This window comes from Passer domesticus, chromosome 3, assembly GCF_036417665.1.
Source record: "Passer domesticus isolate bPasDom1 chromosome 3, bPasDom1.hap1, whole genome shotgun sequence".
Taxonomy (NCBI): Eukaryota; Metazoa; Chordata; class Aves; order Passeriformes; family Passeridae; genus Passer; species Passer domesticus.
The window spans coordinates 22,913,894-22,938,999 of NC_087476.1; the positions used below are offsets into that span (position 1 = coordinate 22,913,894).

Sequence of the window (25,106 nt, forward strand, 5' to 3'; positions counted from 1 at the left end):
CCCATGACCAGACATTTCTTTAAAATATTTTATTTAGAAACCAAATTTGGAATATTGACAAGATTTTTTATACTACATAAGTTTTCGTTTTCCTTATTAAGCTTTTGTTCTCAAAATGCTAAAGTAAATGGAGTATCTCACCTTACCTTTTTCTACCTTCCTATTAATTTCCTGCGGAATTAAAAAAGGCCAGGAGCATAATCACCTTTAGATGATATCCAGAAATCACACTCTTATTTGATTTCCTAATAAGGCAGTAGAGCATACTGTTCTGCAATTCTAAGATTCAACACTAGTCTTTCTACTGATGATCACTAATTGGCATCTGTATGTATATTAAGTAAAGGACTAGCAAGTTCAATAATGTTGGAGAAAATCTTCCTTCATATCCTGGGAGATCCTGGAACAGTCCATATCCCAAAAGAGGTGGAGTTACTGTTTAGACAGTCTGTAACCCAACAGGCACATAGATAGGAGCTAATCCTCCCAAAGCCAAACATCATCTCCCAAACATCATCGTAAAAAAGCATAACATCTTCAATGTTATATTATATTAGGCTTTTTAGCAAGCCTAAAAACTTTGCCTGTTGAGGCCACACCTCAAGTGCTGTGTTCAATTCTGGGCCCCCCAATTTAGGAAGGATGTTTTGATGCTGGAGCATGTCCAGAGATGAGCAACAGAGCTGGTGAAGGATCTGGAACACAAACTCTATGAGGAAAATCTGAGGGAACTGGAGTTGTTTAGCCTGGAGAAAAGGAGGCTCAAGGGAGACCTTATCACTCTCTACAGCTGCCTGAAAGGAGGTTGAAGCTACATGGGGGTCGGCCTCTTCTCCAAGCCAACCAGCAACAGGAGGAGAGGAAAGGCCTAAAGCTGTACTAGAGGAATTTAGATTTAATTTCAGGAAAAAATTTCTTCAGTGAAAGAGTGATCAGGTATTGGAACAGGCTGTGCAGATAAGTGGTGGAATCAGTGTTGTATTGCAGTAAATCATTTATTTAGTTGTTATTTTGCACTGGGTGGGTATTTTGCACTGAATAGTGTGTTTGTATCCTCATGGGATTCCCCTCTTTTATCCCATGGTCTTCCCCCTGCCCCCAAGCCCCATTGCTAGTGGTTTCTCCCTGGTCTACTCCTCCCCTCGTCCCCCTCCTCACTTGTATCCCTTTGGCTGTGGTTCTTTTCCTCTGCCCCCTTTCCCCTGGGTTTAAAATCTCCCCATATCACACAGTCGGCCTCTTTTTCTTCTTGGTCCTCTTGGCCTCCCTTGGACCCCCTGGAGTAATTCCACAATAAAGCTGTGGGATTTTTGGTCCCAAGGAGAAAAGTGCCTCGAGTCTTTTACTTTTGTCCTGGTAAGGCTGAGAGGGGCCAGGGGCCAAAGCTGGCCGCATTGGGCCCGCACGGCCCCAGAGAGCAGCTTTACAAATGGCGCCCAGTGTGGGGCCCGAACCCACGCCCTGAGATTAAAGAGTCTCATGCTCTGCTGACTAGAAATCAGTATGCCTGGAAGTTTGTAAAAAACATGTGGATGTGGCACATGGGGATATGGGTTAGAGGTGAATAAGACAGTGCTGTGCTGAGGATGAACATGATGATCTCTGATGATCTCCAATCTGAATGACTCTATGATTCTATGATTACCAGCTACTGTGTCTGAGAATGTGAGACTTTTAAGTGCATTCAATTTCCTTATTTATACCCTTTTGATTTTAGCTTTCTTATATTTAAGTTTTATATATTTTTGTTTCTTTCCCGACTCCTGATAAAATGACTTGATTTCTTGGAAGTTGTGCATTGACGTGCGTATGTTAACATGACAGGAAATGTGGTCAACACCTTTGTCAGCATTGGAAAAGACACACATTATTCTAAAGTTTAGTATTAAGTATTTTTATAAGAGGCAACTGAATAATTGATTTTTTAGTTTTGTGAAAGAACTGGCAAATCAATGTTTTGCTTTTCTAAATATATAGAATTTGCCATTCTAAATATATAGAATACCATTTTGATACTTCATTCAAAATTTTAAAATTTTAAGTTTTAATACAAAAAATAATGGAAGCTGTATTTCGGCTTTTGAGAATAAATCACTTCAAAACCAGAACTTAAATCTGCATTTTTTGAGTCATTTAGTTTTGAGTACCATTTCCTAATATTTACTCTTTCTCACAGAGATTTTAAGGATCAAGTTTATTAGATGAACCTTTCTCCTGTCTTAAAGATTTTCTCCTGTGTTACAAAATAGAAAGCTCCATAGTTAATGCTATAAATATTCAGGAGATATAACAGATTGCATGATACTTCATTCCATATGATACTATCTTTTACAGAACATTTCTCTGACAGACATAGGAACTGTTTAGATACAATGAATGGACCAAGTAATCTTAATCTTTCAGGAAACTTTTCAATTACTTTTTGAAATTAAATTCTCTTGACATATGGATATTTTAATTTATAGTCTTACTTTTAAAATTAAATTACATATGAAGAACTAATTTTAGGGTCTTTCTACAGCTGTCTCTTATAGAATTTTTTTCCATGATCTACCAATCAACCAGACATTTAGAGAACCTTTTTAGTAGTGTTTGCTACAGTCCAGGGAATTAAATGTATGTTGCTATCACTGTATTAAAATACCTCCTTTGGACCACCTGTATCTCTTTTCTGGCTCATTCTTTGCTAGAGCCATACAATTTTTTTTTTTTCTAATTTAACTAGTCAATTAAAATACTCTCAAAACTCATAATGACAGAATCTGGCTCAAGTGGCCAAACACATTTCTGAACTACAAGTAACTGATTAAAGAGGCTTTGTTCTCACACTACAACCACATTTTACTACCTTGTCATATCTTAAATATTTGTAACATGCTAAATTCCTCTCATAAAAATCCATTTCCATGCATTCATTTTATTTTATAAAATTCTGGGATTAACATAAAATGCATGGCAAATCATAAGGATTGAGAAATTATAGAAGTCATGAACAAAGAGACAATTAAGTTATGCCAATAATCACTCTTCTTGGAGTACAAATATTACTGTCGTATTTGCTTATGTGCTCATCTCAGTCCATGATATATTCCATACTTGATATAAAAGAGAAATTGTCATTTGAATGCACTGGTTATGTTTTATAGTGCCCTATGGAAACCTGTTTTGATCAAATGCAATATTTCTTCAATTTTAAGTTGTTTTATCCATTTTTGCCAAAAAAGAGAGAAGAATTAGAATTTTGATGAATCTCATGATTTATAAGACTTTATTAACTAGAATTCAGACCACTTTTTTAGTTTATACTGAAATTTTGTATTTATTACAAGTGTAGCTCTATTAGAAAATGTATTTGAAATAGACATGAAAATATAAGTGTTCTGTAAATGAGAAACAGTAATATTCTGGCCAGGTTGTTCATATATGTATAAAATAAATTGTAAAGGAAAATGAAATCAACATAAGTACAAGCATTGTATTATAGAAAATGAGAGGAACAGAGTTTAGTGATTAAAATTAATTAGATAATTTTATACTTCTCATGTATTCACCAGTCCTTGAAATTGCAATAAGAGATGTTGACAACAATAACCTTGCTATTCAATTTTATATGCCCAAGAAATATTTCAGGTAAGAATTATGCAAACATGAGATTTGTGAGTTACTTTATTTGTGTGTTAATTGATGAGGCTTTTGAAACTGTAGCAATCTTGGGAGAGTTTAGACATTTCACTGATGTTTTCCTTTTACCTTTCCAATCTTACACTTTGAAAGAAATATTTTGTTTCAAAATATTATCCTAAAACATCAGTTAAAGAACACAGGTGTTTTGAAATACTATTTTAAAAAATACCTATTAGTTTGAAATGAAAAAAGCAGCAGTCTTCTGTTTTTAGAAATACAGAACAGACAGGGTCCCAAAGAAAAATCCAAAATCTGATTCCTTATTTTTGGATTGCATATGGTTGCAGTGAAATTTCTCTGCATGAAATCAATAAGCATGTATTGTTAAATGAATTTTTCCATGCTCAGTCAAAAATATTGATTTTTTTAAAGTCTAATTTTCTTTTTATATGAATACATATAGTAATTCTGTCTAATTGTATCAATCAAGAGCAAGCCACATTTGGTACTCCATAATTTACTCTCCATTATATGCTACTGTTTATCTGTAAAGTGATATTTCATGGTCTGTAATTAGGGAGAGCATAAACAAAACATCAAAACACAGCAGTCAAAAGCTGTACCATTAGGTACACCACGTTTTGTGTTGTACAACACAAACAGTACTCCATTCAGAGAACAGGAGATAAGCCCAGCAAACTGAAGCCTTTTTTGTAAGATTGTATGTGTGGTTCTGATATTAGTTTATAATAATATTCCTCCCCTGTAGAATGCAGGTAGTCATGCCTAGCAACTTTTGCTAATAATATTGAGATTGATATACTAAAAAAAATCTCCTATATAAACACACTGGTTTCAAAGTATACATCACAATAGCTGTGATGGTAAAATAAGTTTAATAGTAAATTTACTATTTCTTCTTGTATTTTCTTTCTCCATATTTTCAATAATCAAACCCAACAGTAAGAGCAACTACAAACAAAAAAAAAGCAATTAATAGGTTGAAATGGTGCTTATTAGATTTCTAGTTAAATTCACAATAACTCTTTGAGTTTGAAGCTGAATTGATTCCTTAATTAAGCCTGAGTTCAACTCTAACTTCTAAATTGAACCACAAAAAATGCAAGAGTTATACATAATTTAATCATCTATTACTTTATTTCTATTCAAAGCTGTTCTTCATTAACAGCTCAGCTATTGAATTAACCAGCATGGGACAACCCAAAAATATGCATATTGAATCTGTCTTTTCATCCAAAATAATTCTCCTTGACCTCACAAGAAAGCCTGTAGTGCTTAAATCATACTAGAAAATAATCTGATCCATAAAACCTATTTATTTTGTTCTTATGTTCTTATATATTTCCAGTTGAGAAGTGATTTATAACTAGGTTAAAAATAGGTTTGGACTGTTTTAAGAGACAGTTTAGGAGAACCAGTTATAAACTGGGGTCATTTCATATCCCAGATGAAACACACAGGTAAAACTAGGGACTGCTTTGGAAGAATTCTCATGCAACAGCTATTAATTTCCTTAATAGAGATATTAATTACTTCATTGCAATGTCTCAAGATAAAATGACATTCAAATAATACATGACTAATATATACCAAGAGAAGTATTAAAAGAATTAAACACCCATATATTTAATTCTTCTCAGTATCAAAACCATTTCTTAATACTGCACATGAAAATAATTTTTCTTCAAGGGTAAGAGATTTAGGGGTTTTTTTCAGTCTGTGTGCATTTACTCATCAAAGAATAATACATTTTCCCTGTATATTAACTGAAAAGAGATTCTTCACCTGGGAAAAAAGAAGTGTCATTTATGACTGATAAACCCATTTAACTTTTTTTTTCCCCCTCCCCCGTTTTTTCTTTTTGTGGGTGGTTTTAGAAGAAGACAATTGGATTTGAAAAGTATATCAAGTGAAGGAAAGATTTTATGTTTTTCAGAGGACGCCACGTCTTAATGTCTTATCTCTCAACCATAGATGAATTATGAGTGATCCATAGGGATCCCAGTGCTGTGGCTGATGAATGGTCTGATGTAATGCTTTGTGCAAAAAACCCTCCAAAATTTATAATTCGGTGGTATCTTATGGATATAACTGCAAATTACACTCTACATAAAGTATGATTATACATTTGAAAAACCTTATAAGCAATTATAAACTAAAATTAATAAGCCAAATAATGTTCTTTCTGGGGACAGGATTCAAAAGCATATTTAAGCAGACCTTCAGCAACCTGAAAAAACATCAAAGTAAATGGAACATTATTAAAAGGTTTATATGTTTCAAGCTTGGCAAAAATCAGATAAAGGTAACACAAACTAGAGGTTGCTTCTCCATAGGACCCGATGAGAAAGGATTTCTAACTTGCTTGAAAGTTTATTGAAGGTATTTATGAAACTAATTATGAAATCAACTTTAAAAAATATTTATATTAATGGGTCAACACAAGGCTATCTCAATACAGCAGAATAAAAGTGGAAAAGAACTGATCAACTTCCATTATATGAGCAGTTAGAAATGTTTTAGGTTTTCAGTTGTCAAGAACTGTCACAAAAGGTAAAAATGTTCAACATCAAACACATTGTTCCAGAAAATTAGAGCCAAGAATGAAGTGTGACTGAAATGAGACTTTACACACAAAACACAATATTAGCAAAATGTATGCTCTATACTTTAGTTATGTAGTCACACTTACAATACTTAATGCTCATTACTGTCTACCGAGTGCTCATGGGTCTAGGAATGAGATTAGTGCTCATAAACTGTGGCTGACTGCATGACTATTAGAAGACGAGGATAGTCCTAAATTCACAGAAAGTCATTTTTGTTCCATCAACACAACCAAGAATTCTCTAGATGAGAAATCCATTAGAGTTCAGTTGGGTTTAGCCATCTATTTCTCTATGAATTCTAGTGAATTTTGTCCTGTGATCATGAGCATCTCATATGCATAGTTTCTCCCATAAAACTACCTGGATTTCCATGATTTTTTTTTTTAAACCTGTGGAACCATTGTTTATAAGGAAATAATTCCATGTACATGGCTCTCTACCTATGCTTGAATCTGCTGTTGAATTTCAATTTTAAACTGGCTATGACAGATATTTCAAGTTTTCCAATGCACTGAGATACAATACTCAAGCATTCTGATTTCCCAGTAATTTTTGATAACCATGGAGTATGATGTCTGCAAACAGGAATGTGCAGGTAATATTTTCAGAATTCATTTCTCAAGTCATTCAACAAAGAAACACATGCCTGAAATTTCAACACATGCAGAATTAATCGGGTTTCTTTATAACTTCCCCAATATCACTAGTAGTGATATAATAATCTCTACAAGTTCATTTCTTTTCCACAGAATTCAGAAAATGATGCTATAAATAAAGCACAATAATATTAAAATCCAGTTCTTTTCATGGCTAATAACAAAAAGGGTCTCTTTCCTGAAAGTAAGTAAATAACCTACCCATGACAAGCTGAAAAAGACTGTTAGAAGATGTTACTTCAGAGGCACATTTCACACTTGACAGCTTATTTAATTGATTTAAGCTGTGATTATTGACTAAAAGTATGTAATAGGGTATTTCAAAGAAAAGAAATTATTTAAGCTGGGAGAGACATATTCTGTGATTTCTATCACTCTATGCCTTTAATTTTCAAACCTTTATCTAAAAATTATTAAATCATTTACTGGATTGGGGGGCGGATTGTTTTGTTTTGCTTTTATTTTTTATTTGTTTTGTTTGTTTGTTTTTTGTTTATTTTTTGTTTATTTTTTGTTTATTTTTTACAAAGATACCCTTAAGGAACAGTTCACTTGTTTTAAATGCTTTCTAAAGTAATTTATAAAAAATGAAGGCATTTGTAAAATTAATTTCTCAGGATTTGCATACAAGTTCCTCATTATCAATACTGAGGGTCACCTTTGTTTCTTTTCTCCATGATATTTGTAAAAATTGACTGAAAAAAAATGAAAGAAATTATGTAATGTTCAATGAGAATTAGTAACAGCCTATTTTATTTCATCATATATTAATGGAAAACCTCCAAAAAACTAAGTGATATATGGCTCCCTGCTTTGTTTGTAGCCACAGTTCTGCTACAGGAATCAATTAACAAATAAAATCTCGAAGGGAAGGGAAGGGAAGGGAAGGGAAGGGAAGGGAAGGGAAGGGAAGGGAAGGGAAGGGAAGGGAAGGGAAGGGAAGGGAAGGGAAGGGAAGGGAAGGGAAGGGAAGGGAAGGGAAGGGAAGGGAAGGGAAGGGAAGGGAAGGGAAGGGAAGGGAAGGGAAGGGAAGGGAAGGGAAGGGAAGGGAAGGGAAGGGAAGGGAAGGGAAGGGAAGGGAAGGGAAGGGAAGGGAAGGGAAGGGAAGGGAAAGATTTTAATATCAGCTTGAAAATTCTGTTAACTTGTTAACTATGAGCAATCACAAAAATATGAAATAAACTGAAGAAAGACATATTTCTAAAAATTTTACTGCTGACAAAATTTTGTCTTTTTTCATACATAAATAGAAACAAATGTGCTATGACAGCACTGAAACAACTGCATCTAGTTGACACATGCTTATTTTTAGGAACCTGAAACACTTCTAAGTTTTAACACTGGTAAGCTTTAACACTTATAAATGCAAATTTACTTTTTTACAGGGAACCTGCTGCATGCATGCAATGTTTGCAGACTTTTTTCCATTCCATAAAATACTGGATAATTAAGTACCACAATTAGTTTAAAAGTTATCAGCATGATCATATAAGTTAGTGACCTAAGCAAAGCACAGAAAGTAATAATTGCCCCAAATGGCAACTTCTAATATCAGAATGTATCATTTTATTATTATCAACAAGAATAATCTGAAAATTCTCTTCTCTTCCCAGTGGATGGCAATGCTGTTGTGATGTGCTGGTGAAGAGAGGCATTCAAGTACCACCTGTAATTTCACTATGCTGACATGTGGGGTTTCCTTGATCCCATAACTCAGGTCCCTTAGTGGACCTCAGACAGATTTCCCAGCACCCACCAGCAAGGCAGGCTTTCTGAGCTGGCCTCCTCCACCAGTTTCCTTCAGGGCTCACTCATGAGTCCTCTTGTTTTCTGTAAGGCTTTCAGGGAGACGCTGTGTTCTGCAAAGTCTCCGTGTGTTGCATTTCCCAGAGGTTTGATCCATATGCACAGCATAGACTGTAATGATAATAGGCTCTTCAGAACTTTATGGCTCCAGTTTACTACCACTGAAAGCCCCAAAATGAACATAGCATTTGCTGTTTTGTAAAAGATCCAGTTTACTCTACTACCTAGAGTATTATTAGTGACTTTAAGTATTTTTATGAGAAAGTGAAATGTGTCTTTTTTTCTTGTTTTCTCAATTTCTAGACTACCCTTCCCAGCACCTGATTATTCAGAAACTTTTACAGTAAAGTCAAGAATCCTATCAAGTCAAAAGGAAAGCATATTTAGCTAAAAAAAGATAATAGATTTGTTTAATCTAGTTTTGCAGAAATCTGGCATGTATATAATCACTTTATTCACGTATATAAATAAACCTCCCCATTGAAGTTCTTCCTTGAGCACATTTCTTTGACAGCAAATTGAGTCTTCTCAGTCTGAATGCTTTTGGGGCAAATTATGGTCACGAATCTTAATCTGATGGAAACCACAGTTCCTTAATTGGTGAGGGAGCATGCACACACCTCTTCCAGGAAATGTTCAATACCGTGCATTTATGTATTGAAAGTGAGACAAGCCACAAGCATAGACTGTACAGAAAGGATGTTAAGAAGACAGCAGAATGCTCTGATCACCCTCATTACTTGGGCATACTTGGTGGACTCTCAGTTCACAATACGAAACACAAGCTGGTTGGCAAACCAAAGTAAAAGCTTTGAATTTCTCTCCATTCATATAGTGATTTTAGCAACCTGCAGAAGGATCTTTTGAAAAAGAAATTCCGCACAGAAAACCTTCCAGAAGAAGCATATCTGTATCTGTCTGGAGATTTCACCACCAAGAACTGCACAGAAGAGGAAACTGAACAGAAAAATGAAATGTAAGTATGTTGGCTTGCTCAATTAAACAAGATGGTAGATCTGTCTGTGATTACAAAAAATATAAAAAAGCCATTGGAAGGCTTTTTGGGGCTGCTATGATGAAAAGTAACTCCATCTCAGCTAGGCCCAATACACTTGCTTATGAATCCCACACTCACAGCCACTCACTCAGAGGGTGGCACATTGGACTGCAGCTGCTAACATGGTCTGGCAGCAGATATATTTTTGTACTGCTAATAAATAAACTATGACTGCATAATGTCCAATCTATTCACCTCTATCAACTGATCTAAACTATAACTGAGAGAGAAGATTCAGTAGAGCATATGATTGTTTACATGGTTTCAGTCAAACACAAGGTTGGCCTGAAGAGAAATGCTTATGCATTTAGGGTGGGAGTAGGATTAATCCAAGTGGTATGGAGACACAAGAAGAAAACTGATTTTTAATACAACTTGCTATGTATGTCATCATCACATGTAGGGACAGGGAAACGTAAGTTTCAGACCAATTCAGAAATTGTTTTGTGTGTGAATCTTGGAGTTTCAGAGTCAGCACTCAGATCAGGCAGGAATGTATGAGGGTTATAATAAGATGTAGAGAGGTAAAAATGAGCAGCACCTGCATGCAGAGAATAGCTGTGAGTTTAATGTATCATGGTGAGAAACCAACACCAACCAGAACATCTCTTTGGCTCTAACTCCTTACTGTGTGTTGGCACATAAAGTGGAAGAACTTCGTGAACAAAAAGCTTAGACCTTGGAATATACAGTGTAACCTAGGAAGCTGCTTATCAACTGATTATATTCTGCAACCTAGGAAGCTCTGGACATATCTCAGTGCCTAATATTTGAAACGCAAGAGTTGGCAAATACTTGCAAGCAGTGCAAGCTTTTTAGCTTGATACGTATGTCCATCATTGCTCCTGCTTTTGAGATACATGTCCTAATCAACAACACTCAAACATTTAATGAGGTTAGAAAGATGGGTAAACACTGAGAACTTCAGATAAGGTGGGGAGTAAAGAAGGTGATAAGGCCTTAAGAGTAAAGAAGGTGTGCTCTTCACTAGAGGTGACTGGTTGTTAGTAGGTGATAAGAAATTATTTAATCCTTTGCTCTCACCCCATCATGCAGATGTCTAGAATCTCATGCTTCCTATAACTGTCAGTACAAAGGCAAATTATTTGTCATTTTTATGACAAGCTGTAATATTTAAAGCTTATTCTGAAAAGCAGAAGTCTCAGTGAGGATGGTTGAGAAAAACTGTATTGAAGAGTAGAAGGCTGATGTTTCAGCAAGTGTGATATATGTTAAAGAACAATTTTTGCAGTTCTGGATTTTGTGGAGAGAAGTTTTAGCAGCCAAAAGAAGAGACATAATGGTAGGATGAGCAGTGCGGTATTTAGTCTTCTCTTGAAAACATTTTGAGCAAAAGATCTGCTACAGGAAACTTCTTTCAAATAAACACAGCACCCTCATGTTTCTTTTCTCTTCTAAATTAAGAACTTTTATTGAACCATGCCTTTAAGAAAATATTTCAGGACAAAATCTGTCCCCCTAATATACACTTGTTTTTGTCAGAAATTAAGCTATTCAATATGAAGATCTATAAACAGAAAACTTTGAATCTTATAATTTTTTTAAAATAAAATGATACATTCTGGATTCCTGTTATAAAAACCACCTTGCAGGAGAAAAACTCACCTTTGCCATCTAACCCTTGCTTAAACTTATAAAAGCTTGAAATTACAAGCAATATTAGAGAAAAGTCATGACTACTGAGAAAAAAGTTAGTCTAATGTAGTAATATTTCATTTGTTTCACATTAGTAGCAGCAAAAAGAATATTTTTGTTTTGTTTGTTTATAAAGTTGTTTTATGTAAAAATAAGGAAAACCTTTTATAGGCTTCACTATTTTGTAATCATATATCTGTTCTGAAAACAATAGATTGTTAGAAATTCCCCAAAGCACATAGGGCTACATTGTCTTTAAAAATAAAATAGATAATTCAGGAATTTTTTGATGGGACAGCATTTTCTGTGAAATTATGTTACAAAACTTACAAGGTAAAAAAAATATTAAAAGAGAACATCAGCTAATATCCGAAATCTCTCACTGGCTTAGCCTTAATTCCAAGGCATATGTTAGATATGATTGCCAAGGCAGATATACTTCTATTAGTTGTTACTCTAAAGAAGAGAAAATTCTTTTCCTACTAGCTCGGGTCCTTAGTTAAGGCTGCGTTTATTATTATTTATTCACTCAACTCCTACTCTGATAAAAGAACAAATTCTGAAGTTGAAATTTTCTGTTTACATAAAGCCTTTTGCAGTCCCTGTGCTCCCTGAAAGCATCTTAAGAACCATTGCAATATGCAGCTAAGTTTCATTTCCTGAAATTGCTGACTGTAATGTCCATGACATTCTATATGTCTGTCTATGGCCATGTACTTGATCTGTACCATCAACTGAAATTCAGGAGATGTGCTTTGGTTTTTCACATCTGCAGTGGGATGCTTCATCCAAGAGTAAAAGGAATCTGTTCCCTTGTCTAGAAAGGATGAGAACTTGGCATAGGCTTTGACAGCTTTTAGTCAAGGTTAATGGAGTCTCTGCAGGATCCTGGATGTTAATACGGTTTTTATGATCATCATAAGTATTAATATCCTTATTTTTTACTTGAACATAAACTAATTAAACACTGTGCACTACTGAGTCTCTGTTCTTGATACTGTGATAAAAGACACCATAATGACTTTTGTTGTAGGCTCTTTATAATTATTTCAGCTCCTTATCTACACAGCTATACTTTAGAACAGATACAATCAGATTATCACTTTTACCAGGTCACTTTAAGGGTGCAATATAGTGTTACATTTAGATTAAAGCACCTTTGCACTTCCATTTAAGGACTGTGAAATAACCAAGAGAAAGGGAAAAAATAATGAGAACCTGAACTGTAGATATTTGTTAGTTTACACTAGAAGAGAACAGCTATGTCTGAAGTATATTGTTTACAAAAACATTAAATATAAAATCACTGCTTTTCCCAATCACTTGTACATAGAAAAGTCTTTTTTAAAAAGCAAAACAATTTCCATGGAGAGGTGCTCAATTCCACACTGTCCTTAAGTAAATATTAATGTTTTTAATGAAGCCTGTTATTTTAAAGTTACCCAGTCCAATTTTAAAGTTATTATGTCCATACTAGCCTATTCTTAATTTCAGTAATGTAAAGACCTCCATGAATTTTTTTTACTTCTACCACTGTAGACTACTGTCATTATCACAGAAGCAAATTCATGATCAAAGAAAAGCTTAGTGTTCTGATCTAGCTAAAACTGAGCAATGGGATTCCTAAATAAAATTCTCTACTGGAAAAGTTCAAAAACAAGTCAATACAAATTCAGCTAGGCTGGCCACCTGTTAGAAATAAGCAGCATTCATTGCAACAGATCAGAAAAAAAAAAGATTTGGTTGAAGATGTTAAACTACAGGATTCACTCTTATCAGTGAATAAGTTTCTGGATTGCTCTTTTGACTAAGTCAGATCATGTTTTGGAAATAGAGTTGAATTTAAAAATCTGACTTTTAATATAAGTTCGAAGTATATCCATAACAGAATATGTTCTTCTTTACCTAGAAAAGATTTTTAAATTCTGAAATCAAATTCCTAGGATCTAGTCACCTAAGTAGAAAATAGTTGCTGCTGGAATTCAGAAAAAACACACTCCCTCTAAAAACACCAAGTCACCTGTCTGAGTGTTACTAGCACTGTTCCCTATGTGCAAGTGTAGAGCCCTTGATTCAACATGCAGTAACTCAAAGCTAGAATTCTGCAACTGGAAAGCCACTTAATCTTGAAGGCTTAAACTAAATATGAACTGTAGTGCCTGGGAGACCTGCTACCCTAAGCACGTAGTTGCTTTGCTTCTCTCAAAATTGATCCTGTGGAGATATAAGACAAAGCTCTGCATACAAAGTGCTGGTCCCAAGGAATTTTGACACTGGATAAGATTATCCAGGTCACAAATGAATTCTGATTACTGTGACAGCATTGTGAAATTTCTGCCAGCCATACAGTGAACATTGCTACTAAATACCATATTCACTACTCATTAACTGATTCTAAAGCACATTCATCAACTCAGTCTAACATACAAAATGAGTCATAACAATTAGAAATTAACTGCAATGCAATGAACACTATCTCTGAATCAATGCTGGATTGTCTGTGCTGGATTTCCTTTCTTCTTTGCACTTATCATCAAAACAAAAACACTTATTCATCTCTATTCATTGATTCTAGAGTAATGCTAAAGACTGCAACCATTTGCAAAGTAGTCAGTTCACAGATATGGACAGCAGGAGGAATAACATCTTTGTTAATACAGCTTGCTAATAGTAAATCTTGGCGCAGACATCACCACATGGGCTTCTTAAAAATTGGGTAACTCACCTGTCATCATCACTGGAAATTTTGGACAGTGATTAATGAAGTATACACTTTCCATAAAGAATAAAATGAACAGTGTGACTATTTATTGAGAAAAATACAAATTTTTTTTAAAGTTCTACAGTTGAAATAGGAATATATCTTATAGTGGAGAAGCATGTTGCTTTAATTAAAACAAGTTTGAAAGCAAAAATTTTCCAATGACCTTCTAGAATAGTCTTGCACTTAAGTTCAAGTTTGCAGCTTGAAGGACAAACAAAAAGAACACCAAGCCCCTAAACTCTCCAGCTTGACAGAGTCATCTCTTCTTCAGGTCTGATTCTATAAGACAAGGACAGACATGGCCTCTGTTAACACAGTCATGCAAACAAATTTGTGACAAAATTGTGCCTTTACCCCCATCACCCAGAAGCTCATTGTCACTACTGTGTATGAAAAAATGTAACCTTCATTCATCCTGTGAGAAACCTTCATTCACATGCAGTCAGTGCTTCCCAATGCACTGGATGAAGTGGAGGAAGTCTGGGGAAAGGAAAGGGGTATCAGACTTTCCTGCTATGTTTACCAGGGGATACAATCCTTGGTTGTATTCCAGCACACACAGATGAAACCTTTTCACTGGCTCACATATCAGAAAAAGAAGCTGCTATGCAGCCCTGTCCAAACACATACATCAGCTCTCACAGTTCCTACTAAACCTCGAGATAAATGCATAAATCACATTTTATTTTGGGAAAGAGCAAGATTACAAATAGGCAATGATCTAACATTGCTTCCCACACTGGAAACCTAAACTCACAAGCTGAGAGCTAATTTTAGTGTAATAAATTCTTTAGAGACCTGTATAAATCTTTTTAATTTGTGGAAAAAAATGTTTGTAAAAATGTGGTTTGTAGGTTTTTTGGGTGTTTTTTTTTTTTTTTTTTTTTTTACTTTTACTTTAGATGTAAAAGGACTAAAACTGAGGAAAAAGCCACAAAACCTAAATTCCCATTTAAGTTTTGCCAGATTTAGGAAGCCAGATAATGTAGAAACTCAGTAATGTCCTCTTAGATCACCTTTTGATCCAATATATACATATACACCTACTGAACTATCTACAAAAGGTGTTCTTCCTCTTTGTATTTTATCCTGGTAGAAAGCAACCACATCATAGAATCACAGGATCATTAAGCAGTTTTGCAAGTACATGAAATCTCTGTATCGGGATTCCACACTGCCCCAAACATGAGATTTGAGGATTAAATTTATATTTCAATCTATTGTTCTTTCCTCCAGCATTCATTTTGGTAAGATTCATCTTACTTAACCTTTTAAATCATAAAAAAGGCTTGCCATTGAATTGACATTGTCTCTTTAATCAGAGGAGTTAAGCAATTTCAGAGAGCAGTTTCTCATATATGTAATGTGTACATCTGAGATAAATTGAATCAATATTGTTTTGTTGCAAATAAAACAAATGACACCTAAGTACATAATATTTTATCATATAAATTTAGTATACATGACACTATCACAACAAACATTTTCCAACATTTTTCTCTTATTCTCTGTCAAAATCCAAAATAAGATCCAGCAGTTATAATGACATTTACAATTCCTCTCAAAATGTGTGTGAATCTACTGAACAGCACCTGAAGTCTACAGGTGATAGTAGAATTTTGTCCCAAAAAATACAAAGTCCAAAATATTCTATAAATCCCTTCTCAATAGAGGTATTCAGTATCATCATATTGATGCTTTAAATCAAAACTTATTACTTGAAAATCTCATCAATGATTTTATGGATTATGACAGTGATATCTTTAAATAGGTTTCTGTTTCCTTAAGCTGACATGGGAATATTCTACTCCAGGACAGATACTCCTGGATGATTTCCAGACTGGCTCTTCAGAGTTGTGTAGATTAAACAACAGTTACAAAAGACCATATTTTAGACAATATCTTTGTTTCCAAAAAGCAATGTCTATTTTGTGTTCCATAGACTTCTCCCTTTCCATAAGAATTAACTTCTCTGTGTACCCTTGGGAGAATTGCAGAGGTAAAAAACAGTTCAGGGAAAAAAATTATTTAGATGAACTTTGGTGATATTTCAGACTTCTCTGGATGCTGCTCTTTTGCTGCTGACACTTACTCTCTCTCACTTTCTTGTGTTAGAGACTGCATATAATTTAACTGTGAATTTGCATCAGATTTTCAAAGTGATCCTTGCCCATGTAAAGCCTTTATGTACTTGTGCTACATTGGCACTGTATAAATACGTTGAGAAGACTACATTAAAGTTATGCTATATATATATCTTTCAATTCTGGAAGGTATTTCGCAAAAAAGTTAATTAAATTTTTTAATCCAAAAATTATCTTCACCATGTATTTCATATTGAAAAAACAAACAAAAAAAAAGTCTGCGGTATCAAGTCACAAAATGTTTTAGAGGATTCAGAAATAAACCTCAGATTCCCTGGTTCTTAGTTCCTGTCTTTGCCTGCTCCTCTCCTTTCAGCCATTTTTTCGTCTCCTTTCAGCTATTCTTGACAGCTAACAAAAGCAGTAAGCTTTCAGGTGTCTTTGAACTTCAAATATATTCAGCTAGAAGTCATTTTCTTCAAGTTCATCTTCCAAAGTCCAGTGACCCAAAAATAGACTATTGCATTGATATTTTTTTTTCTAGGTCTCCACTGATGATGTAGGAGAGAAGACTGCTGGAGGTCAGTCCTATAAATCACATGTTAACTATGACTGTCCACATCAAATGTATTTAAACCAAAAACAGTTGCAAAAGTTCAATACAAAAGTAAATGAATACCAGACTGAAAAAATCTCTACCTCATAAACTCCTCTAAAGTACAATACAGAAAAATACACATACACATGACTTCTCAGATATTTTTCCTCTCTATGATAATGTTTTATGGAAGTTAATGTTGTGACGAAAGACTGATAAACTAAATGGAAGACTGGGCTTGTACAAAAATTATATCTGTCAAGCAAAAAAAAAAAAAACTCACTCTCAGACATGAGAGATACCAGTTTGGCAAAGGCCATTAGGTGTGTGAATCCGTGCAAATAAAACATCGGAGACCTGACAACATCTTCTATATTACTAATAAGGAAAACTAAAGCTAAGGAGTCTACCTGTCATTAAGAGGCAGACTTTAGCATTTATTTCCAACAGCTTTTGTTTACACTTCAAAGATTTGAAACAAAACCAAACACTGAGGAAAGAAGGTATTCTTTTACTCCTTTTCCATACATGAAGAGAGTGGAGAACAGAAGTTTCCATGTAATATATCACCAAATAAGAACGTAAAGATGGTTTTCAATTCATTTCTATTCAAAGCACTTCACAGTGATAGATCTAAGAGAGCTATGACAGGTCTCTTCACAAAAAGAATAATTATTTGGAACTGTGACTTAAAGGCAATAGAGAAAGCCTTGCCTCATCAGGCACAGCTTAAGTACTTCTCCATCTCCCACTATAGTGAGATGTTTTAATTCCAAGGTACTGTACTTGGAATATTATATTTGACCATCCTGTTCACAAATAACATTACATTTTGATAATTTTATTAAATGAGTTGGTAAAAACTTATGTGAAAATAATGCAAAAGTTTCTTCTAAACCAAGGAAGCCTTTATTATTATTATTTTTATTTTTATTACAATTATTTTGGGAAGAAGGCTTGTATGGAAAGTATATCCTGGCTATGGAAGCTATTTTCTTTTTCTTCTGGCTACTTCTTATCAGTATCCTTGTTTCCAAGCTTTATCTTCTAAAAACACAAATTCTACCTGTTTTCTTAAAGCTGTCAATTTCACAAGCTAAAAAAAAAAAATAAACAAGGAACATCTTTTCCCCACCACTTAATGAACTTATTGATGGGAATCAGATTTCCAGTACCAATTTACTCATTTAGTCACTAATTTAATTGGGTAAGAGATGTTTGAAAATTGAAATATGATATTTGTCTCAGGTTGTCTTAAACATTCGTGGAACCACAATGTGCTCAATGTGTAGGTATTTTTTTTGCAAAGTTAATTTATTAGTCCAAGTAATATGATTTTCAGTATTCTCCAACGAAAATCTGTCAGAAAATTTCTGATACTTCTATTTTGTGTCCTAATGCTACTTTCTCTGAATTTATGAGAATATTAAACACATAAACTGATATTACTAAATACTAATGATGTGGATAACAAGATGAATGAGACAGCTAGAATGCTCCACATATCTCTAATTTCAAATTGTCATGACATTTGCCACTTCCAACCTTACACTGGTAACCGGCATTCTGTTCAATCATTATAAATTTGTTTAAGTATTTAAATAAAGACAGAAGAACCACTAAGAGGTTTTTCACAGTGTAGCAAATTACACGGGTTTGTTAAATGCACCACTGTGCTGGTGCAAGGCAGCGTGGCTAAGCACTCCCATGGGAACTGGGTGGAGAGCAGGATCAGGGCCAGTTTCTCCAGTTTAAGCCAGGATATATATCAACTGAACCACATTCTGAAACTGTATGCTAAAAACCCATCTACCTGCCAGTAAGTGTTAATGCACAATAAAATTAAGCACACTATTTTCCACTGATTTCTCCCTTTATTATAAACTAAATGCTGGATACTTTATTTTTTTAATTAAAGTAGAGTAAGTTCTTTTACCTAAGGGTGCTCCGTAGTTACACCTATGGAGGTATTTTGCAGAGAGCTAAAAGCTGTAGTCTGCTCACACTCTGAACCAGCAGGAAGCTTTTTAGTAACACAGGATGCCACACTGAGCACAACCTAATTGAAAGCTGTATAAAGCAGGTTGGACTCTACTTGTCATCTGGGGGTGTGCTGCTGCCAGTGCTTAAGGTACAATGAACTAATTCAATCTCCTGTGAGCAATCCAAGTGTTCTGACCCATCTACTTATAAATGCTCTAAAGTCACCCCTGAATTTACCATATCTTAATTTCTCTGGGCAGGTAAGCCCCAATACAAGGAATCTAGTTCTTTTGTGTTCCACTTTGAGGTGATCAAGGGAGCAAGATAGAATCAGAGAATTTGTAAATTTGCCCCAGGTAAGAGGAAGCCAAGTGTAAATGAGACAAATAAATTCTTACTATATACTTTAGGCTTTAGCTTAGACTCATGGTACTTAAAGAGAAATTTACATATACAAATAAAACAATTACAGTATAAAGAGCAAAAAGCAGAAGAAGAAAGTCATGGTCAAGATTAAGGCAAAAAGGATGAAGATGGGAAGGAGGGATTTGCTTTATTCAAAAAATGCATTTTGTTTTCTGGCATGCAATTTTGTATGCTAAAATTTAAATGCTAAAGTTTAAATGTAATATACTTCGTTATTTAACTTACACATGGATTTGTCTAAAAAAATTTAAGCCAAGGATGTAAGATGTCTTGTTTCCTGCTTCATTCAGCCTACATCCTTGGATTGTACTTTTACTGGAAATGATAATCCAGTAAAATCATTGTGGTGATGCTTATCATTCCATTCAGTATGGTTACTGAATTCACAAACCCTTTCTATTAGCTCTGTCTCCCTCTTTTTGCATCTGGTAGTGTTTATCCAACTTAGGTGAATGGTTATTTTTGTCTACTAAAAATGGTAAGTTGTGTTCTCACAAGAAAACCATTTAAGTATGAACTCTAAAATTCACTCCACCATAAACTTGATCCAATTAACTAAATCACGTGATTTTGCCTGTCTGTAATTACAGAAAACATAGAGCCAATCTTGAGGCAGTGGGTCTACATGCAGTATGTTCGAGGGCTCATTCAATCTCACAATGTTTTCTGTAAGAAACAAAAATGGCTGAAGTAGTTGTGGTGGAAGAAAAGAGAAACATGAGACACAAATATTCACCTGTTTTCCTAAAGGCCTCAGAAAATCGGAGAGAAGCTCTGGCTCTGCTATTAAATATTCTAGTAGTATTGGGGCACTGCCAACACTAGCAGGGTACAGCAACATTTCCATGACTCTCTGAGGCAAAGGAAGATATTTTCCATTGACATACTTGTCTCTTCATCATCTTTTACACAAGTACACACTGCAACCTGCCCCAATGCCTCTGCTGTATGTGTGCATTCACTGAAGTAATATACTTCCTGCTCTATATCCACTTTATTCCCTCTGTTCAAAGATCCAAGAGTTGTTACGTCAAAAGTGTGTCTTTTATTGCCCATAAACATCACTTTAGTGTTAGTACATCTGCCTTCATTGGACCTGTCTTTACAATTACAAACAAAAGACTTGATTTAGCACATACTAGACTGCCTTACTGGGAGAGCTTCACATGTGCTAGCAGCTCACTTCCCTTGGATTATGGTCCCAGGGCTCTAAAAACCTTTAAACATAAATAAAGTTAAAAGATGCTCAGAAAATACAGATTTGCAGACCTAGAAATCTGAAGTTTCTGAAAAACCAAAGGAATGTGAAGACTCTGGAAATGGGATATCCTTTTGCCAAAGGAAAACAATGATACTATTTTATACTTGTACACTTTCCACTCCAAGACACTTGACAATCTTTCAGCATTTAGCAAGAGAACACACCTATTAATGAAATTTTTCACAGACAATGAAATGGAGATTAAATCCTATTTTAGAATAAGAGATATTTCTGTTTCTTAAGTTTGCTTCTAAGACCTGACTGACTGATTTTTACTTAATCATACTAAATTATGATAGAAAGAATGTAAAATTTTTATTATTTGAGGAAAACAGGAGTTAGATTGAGTTAAAATGACACCAACATAGTATATTTCAGGCAACTTACATTTGAATTTCTGATACACATGACTTTTAAGGTGCATTCATTAGGTAATGTATCATGCCATACATTGAGTATGGGTTATTGGGTAATGGAGTTATTATTTCAGGGTTTTTTTTTCTCAAATTAAACACTGTTTCATAAAGTACTGAAATAACAGACCAATGAAATAATTTCAAATACAAAATTTGAATGAGTTGATACAATACCAATTGAGTTAATTCTGCAATGCAGAAACTTTATTGTACCTTCATATGAATCAATAAGGCATGCAAGTACTGACAGTAAGGACTATTAAAATAGGCAAAGAAGTTTTATGGGACTCATCTTTACAGCTACCCTCTTGAAAAAATCAAGAAAAAGGTAATTATGTAAATTTCTTACATTTCTCACATAATTTCTTACATTTCTTACATGTGATACCAAATGCCTCTAGTTATATTAAATATGTAAATTAAGAAAAATAGTTAATTTCAAAGTCATATATTGGTTCCTAAAATATCATTGCCATGAAACAAAATAAATAGTTGTAGCTAAAACTTTAGCTAAGTATATTCATACTTTTTTTTAGGCAGAATCTTCCTACACACAAGAACAACTCTGAGGATAGGAAACGAAAGCCTATTGGCAAGAATGTGTTAACACATTCCTCTTGAGAAGTAGAACTTATCACCTTTATTGTGAACTTATAAGATTACAAAGACTTGTTCAGACTGGGTGCAGAAAAAAAAATCTTTTCTCCATTTGTGACAAGACAGAGGGTTCAAAACACAAAGAGAAAACAGTGGAACAGTACTAATAATTAAGGCCCAATATTAAAATAACCCTTTCTGTTCTCTGTGTCTTGAAATGCTGAAGTTAACAAGCTTTAATTTTGGCAAGGTCTTTATCAATAGAATGAGAGAATCTATGATTAATGGTTGCAGCAAGTATTAATAAATGAGGACGATACTGTGAAAGTAAGTTTGAGCAGATAGAAGAAGTTGCCAAATATGCTGAATAGTTGAAAACTGGCTTTTGTAAAATGAATCACTGTGTTCTTTATTAAAAATTTAGAAATTAGTGCTTTACTTAAAAATTAAAAAAATATAATTCAATAATTGCACAAATTATTTTAATAAATTATTGTTGATTTTATTAAGTAAGTTATTTCCTTAAATCTATTGGAACTATACCTCTTATTTGTCATTGCTGTAGTGCTGGAGGAAATAACTTGAATCTTGAAATATACTGCATGGTATATTTTGTTGATGATTTGTAGTATAATGGAGTCCTAGGACAACTACAACAACATACTGTTCTTCTGCTCCTCTGCTCTTGCTCACCTTAGGAGCGTGAGAAGTGCAACATTTGAAAATCAGGATTTCAGAAGCAGCATTTCAAAGGGGATTCAGAGTTCATGGCTGTGGCTTTCTATTTGTCTCATAGAATTCTTCTAGTATGATTTTGTTTGAAGTAGAAAAGAATGTCCTTTAAGTGTTTTGGATACTTTAAACTGGACTTTCCCTACAGTCCACATCTACACATATTGGAATTCACCATTGCTTTTGTGTGTCTTGTGATTTTCCATTCCCTCAAAAGTGTCCTATTTGGAATAAACGTTCAAATAAAGAAAGGTTCTGGAAGCTTAGTTTTTAAAAGATTCTTTTTTCTCCTCTAACCCTTTGCATGAAAAATTCTTTCTGTCTATGGAATCTGTTTGAGAGTTTTTTTGGTCATTGAATCCTAGGCTTCTTGGAATTTAAAAAAAGGGCATAGTTGTCTGTAATTTGCAGAGTTGCACAGACTTAGTTTGTGTCCACTCAAATGGATTAACTTTCCAGTTCTACATGTCTCTTAAATATTGATTCATAACACTCATGTTTACAAGATTCTCTCTTCTAAAAATATTACAAATTATTCTAAGCATATGAGGCAAGTTTTATTTTGGCAGATGTGGAAAGATCATGGGTAGGAAATTTGAAATAAGACCAGGAAAAATAGTTAGGTAAAACATAAAAGGGACCATATAAGTCCTAGGTTGATACAAAAGTAATTTCCATAGAATTTATGGATAGATGAAGACAAAAACTTTAAGAAACCTTTGATTGAAAACAAATAGTAAAACACAGATCAACTGTGGAGATTGTGAACAATGGGAAAAGAGTGGTACTATCACTGTTTATTTGCGCCTCTTCAACTTTAGTCACTGCTGTGCAGCCCCTATCACAAAACCTCCTTGAAGCCACAGTTTTTGGTCTTGTTACAAGGTCTTATTTATGCCTCTTCTAAAACAGCACTGAAAATCTTAGTCCTTGTTAATAAGATGCTTAACTGTTATCAAGGTTGAAATTCAGTTTGCTAGACAATTGCATCCTTTTGTTTCCATTCACTGTCGTCAATGCTAGGTCACTGTAGACTGAATGCTGAGATTGACTTAATTATAAGTTAGGAATTCACATGCAAACACCCCATGCACCAGCCCAAAACTGGCCCCTTTTCAATCTGATATTAGATACTCATTCACTGATGGAGTGTAATTTTTTCATTTTATATGTAAATAACTTGCTTTTCTTCCCTCACTAGAGAGTGTTGAGTTATTCATGGTAATGTATTCTTTCATCATTTCTTTTTCAGAGTGGCAGTTTCTTCCAAACTTGGAACATCTCACAGCAAGCAGAGAAACCAACATCTTTTTCACACAGCATGATATTAGAATATTTGGCTAAAGGCCCTAAAACATTAAAAAGAAACAAACAAACAAACAAAAAATCTTATTCATGATCCTTGCGTTTACTTGTTATGCCCAATTTGTTCTTTCATGCTTGTAGCACACAAAGAAAATTTTGATGGCTTGGTGTTTTAATGGCCTGGTGTTTTATCTTCATAAGGAAAGGGAGCTTTTTCTCCATATATTTTCAATGATTTCTAAAGAAAAAAAAAAAAACAAAACATGAAGCTATGTCTGAGAGAGGTTTTTCTTGTTAAATGCCATGCTTCTCAGAGCCTCACATTCTGTATGTTGTGGAACATTTATTGAAGGACTGCACACTGTAAGTTTTAACCAAGCAACATATTCTTTTACTGTACAGAGCAATGTTAAGCTTATTCAGTGACACTGTTAGAAATTTCAAGATTACTTTGCATTTTTTTAGAATGTCTTTTTCAGTACTTTGCCTCTTTCAAGATAAGACAAATTAAGAAGTTATATATTTTGTAAATAACTCTTTCCTATTACAAATACTAAATAAAATGATGTGCAGCACAAAAGGGATAAGTATGATGTTTGATATATGCACAATAATACCACAACTTCATAATTTTGAACAAAATTTAGCAATCTAATTAGTGTACTGCATCATTTGTTGGCAGGTATTAGGATTTTGAAAGACATGACACAGAAAACCAATGTGAGAAATATGAATTGAAATCTTTATTTCTCTACAGCAGTTGTGAAATGATGGTTTCACTGTGTGAAAGGATGGTTGCTTTACTACTGCCCTTGATACTTTCTAACTTGGTTGCACAGGTTTGTCTCACATATCGAATAGCACACAAGAATTGTTCTCTAACTAAAACCCTGTGAAATTAATTCTCCAAAGTACTCACCGAATCACAGAATTGTTTGGGTTGAAAGAAACATTAAAGATCATCCAGTTTCAAACCCATCATGGGCAGGGAATCTTCCACTAGACCAGGTTACTCAAATGCCTTGGACTTTATTAGAAACATAATTTTGTTTAATATTACTGTTCTCTCCAGTTAACACTTCTGTCATTAAAAAAAAAAAAAAGGAATATTTACCTTTAAAAGCAATTTTCTTTTAAAATAATTTGCTTTCTGTAAAACACCAATAATTCTTACTCTTTTAATACTTGAAATTATGCTGCTAATCAATGTATTTGTACCACAGTATTTGCCCTCAATCATAAGACAAATAATGTTTGTAATTTCTTTTATTAAATATTGGGCAGCTATCTTCCCTTTAATAAAAAAAGGCAGAATTTCAAAAAGGTATACAAATGTTTCATTCATTGTCACAAAAGAATATCTGAAAAATCTTTTCACATACAGCAGCCTAAATGCAAAGAAAAACCCTGCATTTTAAATTAGAAATTTTAATCAATTTTATGACAGAAAGTTTATAAACTGTGAAACAAAGGATGTCAGTCCTCTTTACCTCGAATCTGGGAACACATGG

General features: G+C 34.1%; 1 protein-coding gene and 1 long non-coding RNA gene across 4 annotated transcripts in view; one reads left to right on the forward strand and one right to left on the reverse strand.

Moving 5' to 3' along the window:
* Positions 1–24,404, forward strand: part of LOC135296143 (uncharacterized) — a 51,002-nt gene extending 26,598 nt beyond the window's left edge. Inside the window, exons 3-6 of the long non-coding RNA XR_010358197.1 lie at positions 9,552–9,692; positions 16,822–16,858; positions 19,119–19,214; positions 23,543–24,404. This is a non-coding gene — a long non-coding RNA (uncharacterized LOC135296143). The remainder of the gene's footprint in view (positions 1–9,551; positions 9,693–16,821; positions 16,859–19,118; positions 19,215–23,542) is intronic.
* The window catches only part of CSMD1 (CUB and Sushi multiple domains 1), a 1,052,894-nt gene that overhangs the window by 803,367 nt on the left and 224,421 nt on the right, over positions 1–25,106 (reverse strand). The gene's annotated exons all lie outside the window — the stretch shown is intronic.